This window comes from Platalea leucorodia (genome assembly GCF_965183815.1).
Source record: "Platalea leucorodia genome assembly, chromosome: W".
In the NCBI taxonomy this organism is placed as follows: Eukaryota; Metazoa; Chordata; class Aves; order Pelecaniformes; family Threskiornithidae; genus Platalea; species Platalea leucorodia.
In genome coordinates this window covers 6,419,960-6,425,959 of record NC_138859.1, presented here as the reverse complement: position 1 = coordinate 6,425,959, position 6,000 = coordinate 6,419,960, and the positions used below count along the sequence as shown (strand labels likewise).

General features: G+C 45.2%; 1 pseudogene across 1 annotated transcript in view; it reads left to right on the top strand.

Annotated features, from left to right (window-relative positions):
* The first annotated feature begins 3,950 nt into the window (after positions 1-3,950).
* The window catches only part of LOC309601720 (tetraspanin-15-like), a 48,614-nt pseudogene continuing 46,564 nt past the window's right edge, over positions 3,951-6,000 (top strand). The window contains exon 1 of the transcript in view: positions 3,951-4,154. The product of the transcript in view is annotated as a tetraspanin-15-like (transcript). The remainder of the gene's footprint in view (positions 4,155-6,000) is intronic.

Genomic DNA, 6,000 nt, shown 5'->3' with positions numbered 1-6,000 from the left:
AATAGTAAAAAAACAATCCTTCAAATCAATGATGAGTAAGTCCCAATTTTCTGGGATCATCACAGGGGAGGGTAATCCTGGCTGTAATGCCCCCATATTTTGCATTACAGCATTCACCACTCGTAAATCATGCAACAATCGCTATTTTCCAGATTTTTTCGGGATGGTAAAAACGGGTGTGTTCCAAGGGCTTGTGGAAGGCACAATGTGACCTGCTTCTAACTGTTCTTTAACTAAATTTTGTAAAATATGCAGCCTCTCCTGTTTCAGCGGCCACTGGTCTACCCACACTGGCGTTGTCGTAGTCCAGGTGAGTTTTAAGATGGGCTGCTCAACCATGGCCGCTCCTAAAAATGCTGGGTTACAAGTTTGGCTCCCATTTGGGATAATATATCCCGACCTATAAGAGCTACAGGCAAATGCATTACATATGGCCTTGTGGTAACAGTGGCACCGTCTTCAAAATTGAATGCTATCAGTAATTTGCTAATCATCGTGCATTGTGCCCCCCCGACTCCCACAACACTGGTAGCTGCAGGTACCAGTGGCCAATTACGAGGCCATTTTGTGATAGGGACAATAGTTACATCTGCCCCCGTGTCAATTAACATTGACAGTACTAAAGATTGTCCATTAGGATGTCTTAATGTTACCCTTTCTTCAGGTTTTCCCTTGGTAATATTTATTGCTAATAACACATTTGGTACTCCTGTGGATCCAAAACCTCCATGCCCACGTACAATTGAATGCGCTTTAGGGACACACGCATGAAATGGTATTAATTGAGCTATTTTAGACTGTGCTGGTATTGTAAGTGGTGGCGTTAAGGTATATACCATAATCTTTATGGTTCCACAGAAATCCGCATCGATGAGTCCTGGTACTATAAATATACCTTTTCGTGATATTGAAGAACGGCCTATGAGCAATGCACTCAACCCATGCCCTAGAGGTCCTTGTTGATCTGAATCAATTAATTTAACCTCAGACGTTGTTAAGGTTATGTCTACTGCTGTTGCCAGGTCCACTCCGGCGCTACCGGCTGTGGCGGCTGCGCAGCGGTCCAAGCACCCTGCACTTGTGTCTTCACGCGTGGGTGTGGCGCGCTCCGCGCCGTGTTTCCCGATTTTCGACACTCTTGGGTGTCGTGATTATCTTTTTTACAATTCGTACACCATTTTTCTTTCCAACCCTCAGTATTAATTGGACTCCTACATTCTTTTTTAAAATGGCCTAGTTTTCCACAATTAAAGCACTTCTTGTCCTTTTTTCCCCCTTGCTTTTTTGATACCAACGGCTTCAGTGCTGCACCTACAGCTGCGGCCATAACCGCAGCCTTTTCTTGTTCTAACATTCGCTCAGCAGCCTCTAGCAACTGTCCTGTGCTGGATCCTCTTGGCAACACACTGAGTGCTCTTTTTGTTTTTTCATTAGCGTTATCAAAAGCAAGCATATCTAAGAACTTTACTTTCATTCCCTCATCCATATCTGGATGAGCCATAATTGCAGCGTGCAAACGATCAATAAACTTGCCGTACGATTCAGTGGGTCCCTGCCTTACAGCGGTAAAAGCAGGTCTAATTTTCTCATCATGCACGTTAATAAGAGCTTTATAAGCTAACTCCTGACTCAATTGCAATACCTCGGTAGCAAACTGCGCTTGCCAATCAGGTCGTGTAAAAGGCCCTGCACCCATTAACATTTGAGCCTGGATTCCGAATAACGGATCGCTTTGTTGTCGAGGTATTGAAGCTGCCCTATCACAGGCAGTTTGCCAATGTTGGAAAAATTGTAATTGTTGCGATGGTGGTAATAGCATTTTGACAATCATTCTAGAATCATAAGGAGTTAATAACTGTGCTGAAAAAATGTGCTGTAATATAGATTGAGTATATGGTGATTTTAAACCATACTGAGTAACAGCGCTTTTCGCTTCTTTCAGTATTTTCCAGTCCAGTGCTTCCCATACACCTCTCCCGTTATTATCAACTACAACAGGAAAAGCCATGGGTAAAACCTGTCCCTCTATTGTGGCATCTCGGATAACACCTTTCCATCGCATTGACGGATCCCCAACTCCTCCCACCAACATCCCTTGCCCGAATACCCCTCCACCCCCCGATTGTTGTTGTGGTGGCAAAGACGGAGAAGCACCAGTTTCCACCGGTGTCCTAGTTGGAGCAAAAACGTTGGGTGCTGACCGTCCTGGGTATAATGCGGACAGTGACGTTGGTGGGTTTTCTGGCGGGGCCGCCAATCGCGCTTCTAAAGTCTCTAGTCTTTTTATCAATTGCTGTAATTCAGCTTTCTCCTCTAGAACACCATTGTTTTCCTCCTCCTCTTCGCCACCTGGTGGCAAAGGAGGGTAAAGCGAGGTGGTCGCCACCGGTGAGGGAGGTCGATTTGGTGGATCGGCCTCATCGTAACTCGGAGGGCGGTCCGACCGTGGTACATCGGGCGATGGCGGAGTAGCCTCCGCAGCGTTTTTTTCTGGTGACTGCACTTCGGTGGTGGTGGGAGCTGCAGTTGCAGTCCCTGCTAGGATCCGGACCCCTCCTGCAACGCGGGCCGGGGTCGCTGCAGGGATTGTCGGACCCGAAAACAACATACTGGTTGCAGAGGTGGGCCCGCCCCCTGGAGTCAAAGCCGCGAATGCCGATGCAGCGACTTGCCGCTCCTCCCCCAGGCTTTTTAAAGTTTCATTAATCAGTCTCCACACAGTGGGGAATTTGCTCGTCTCTTTGGATCCTTTACTTATTTCTTCCCACAGTTCTGCCCCTATTTTCGCCCATGTCATAGCATCAAAGGCGGCTCCAACCGTGGGGATCAAATCCTTTCCTTTTGCCCAGAGCAATAATGCTTTCAGAGTAGACGAGTCATAACTTATACCTCTCGTTGAGAGGATATGTTGGAGGAGCTTAACCACCGCTGACTCTTCTTTTGTCATGGTAGCCCCCATCTCCTCCCCGGCCGCTCACCTGATCAGGGTGAGATTCCGCCTTTCGCGCTAGCGTTTCCCGAGTGCCGGGGCAGCGCTCACCTTCGGCCGGCTTCGCCCCCTCCGTGCTCGGTTTCCTCAGAAAATCCAACTCCGATCTGAGGGTCCCTGTTCGGGCGCCACCTGCTGACGCGGAAGTCACGGACACAGCACACGATCAATATGATCAAGCAAAATGTCCGTTTATTACATACACAGCTTAGTTAATATAGTTTCTTGCCTTCCTAATCATGCATAAACTTATCGCTAATTGGTTAACTATGTTTGGCAATATGCTGTTCGTGCGCTACTAGCGATATTCTGATTCGTTCATAACAATAGTTCACACGCACCGCCCGCTCCTCCCATATCTTGTTTTCAACATTGCAAGCCAATAGTTTCTTCCTCTTAATCTGCTTGTTTCATGTCTTCCAAACCACAGTCGACCTTCGCAGCATCCTTGAATTCCTTTTGCGTTAAATGCAGATTAAGTCCACATAGTCTGAGTCTGGGTTGCTCACTACATGTCCTTGGTTTTTCAGATATCCCACATGGACTTACTGCCAAACCCTTATATGAAGCTGTACAAGGGGAAGGAAACTTCCTTGTTTGGACTCAGGAGTGCAGAGATGCGTTTACAAAATTGAAACAGGCCTTAATGAATGCTCCGGCTTTAGGCCTCCCGAATTTAGAAAAACCATTTGAACTATTCATACATGAAAGGCTACATATTGCCTTAGGAGTGTTGGCCCAGAGACTAGGATCATGGAAAAGGCCCGTGGGGTACTTTTCAAAACAATTAGACAATGTTAGTAAAGGATGGCCAGCATGTCTTTGAGCAGTGGCAGCTACAGTATTACTGATCCAAGAGGCCCAAAAATTGACGCTCGGACAGAAACTAACTGTGTTTGTGCCCCATGCTGTTACAGCGGTTCTGGAACAAAAAGGAGGACACTGGCTGTCACCAAGTCGGATGCTGAAATACCAAGCTGTTCTTTTGGAACAAGACGATGTGGAGCTGAAAGTAACCAGCATCCTAAATCCAGCGACCTTCCTAACTATTGATCCTGGTGGAGAAGAATTAATTCACGACTGCTTGCAGATGATGGAACAAGCGTACTCCAGCAGAGCAGACTTGAAAGACATACCAATGGACAATGCGGACTGGGATCTGTTTGTAGATGGTAGTAGCTTTATTCGGGACGGAATATGAAAAGCAGGATATGCAGTAGTAACCATTAAAGAAGTAATTGAGGCTAAAGCTCTGCCATCCAACACATGGGCCCAGAAAGCAGAGCTCATAGCCCTCCTAAGAGCATTAGAATTGTCAAAAGACAGAATTGCTAATATATGGACAGATTCAAAGTTTGCCTTTGGAGTAGTCCACACTCATGGGGCCATTTGGAAGGAGAGGGGACTCTTAACTTCTCAAGGATCCCCAGTCAAATATGGGCCAAAGATCCAACAATTATTACAAGCAATAAATATACCTAGACTAGTGGCAATCATGCATTACAAGGTGCATCAATTAAGAGTCATGTGCATATAGGAAATCGACTGGCAGATAAAACTGCGAAAGCAGCAGCTGAAAATTGAATATTACTAGTTTTACCAGAAAAGGTCCAGAGGCTGGGACCTAAGAGTCCTCAGTATATGCCAGAAGACGATCAATTGGCTAATCTACTGAAGGCAAATAAAAACCCAGAAGGGTGTTGGGTAACTCCTTCACATCAAGTAATGGTTACACAGGAAATTATGCGTGAATTGGCTAATAGACAACACCAGGCAACTCACTGGGGAATTGAGACAATAGTGGAGGCATTGAAAACACAAGTACTAAGTGTACGAATGACTGGGATAGCCAAAAGCATAGTGAAGAAATGAGAATTATGCTTGAAGAACAATCCTCACTTACCCCGAAGACTTTTATCAGGGGTAACAAAGAGAGGAAACAGTCCAGGAGATTATTGGCAAATAGACTTTTCTGAATTACCGCGACAAAATGGGTACCGGTATCTTTTAGTAATGATAGATACTTTTTCAGGCTGGCTGGAAGCTTTCCCTTGTCGCACCAACAAAGCAAAAGAAGTAGCAAAGGTATTACTTAAGGAAATAATACCGAGATTTGGGGTACCTATAGGACTGTCTTCAGACAGGGGCCCGCACTTCATAGCAGAAACCATTCAAAATTTAGCTAAAGTGTTAGGGGTAAAATGGGATCTCCATACCCCATGGAGACCTCAATCAAGTGGGAAAGTAGAAAGAATGAATCAAAGCCTAAAGAGACAAATGAGTAAAATTTGCCAAGAGGCTCAGATAAAGTGGCCAGGTGCTTTACCTTTAGCTTTGCTACAAATACGCATCCAGCCTAGAACTAAAGAGAAGGTTAGTCCTTTTGAAATCATATATGGTAAACCCTATCAGGTAACAGAAACAGGAGTTAATCCTGAAATCGTAGGAAAACATTACCTGAAAGAGTATGTTATCTCTCTGGGAAAGGTTCTGTCCTCTTTCCATAGATACGTCACTGTGAGCGCACCGCTATTCCTGGATGTGCCTGTGCATCAAGACCAACCAAGAGACTGGGTATATCTGAGGACGTGGTCAGACGAACCATTGAAAGAAAGATGGAAAGGACCTTTTCTGGTTTTACTCACCACCTACACAGCTGTCAAGCTAGAGGGGGAATCACCCCGTGGATACATCACAGCAGGATCAAACCAGCCACAACACCAGAAGGGACTGTCAAACGAGAAGGACCTTTACACTTAAAATTAACTTGGGAATCATGAAATTCTGGATCATATCTCTTGCGGTAATGTCAGGAAGTGCAGAAGTTGATACAGACGGAGAGGCCAACGTAGACATGGATGAAAATTTAATTTTAACTTTAATACAAGGGTTCAGTAGAATGCGTAATCTTACCAGTGTTACAGCATGTATCCCAGTTCCTCATTCAGCTAGTCAGCCTATCCCATGGGGTATTATACCAATGAATTCATCCTTATTGGAAGATTATGATA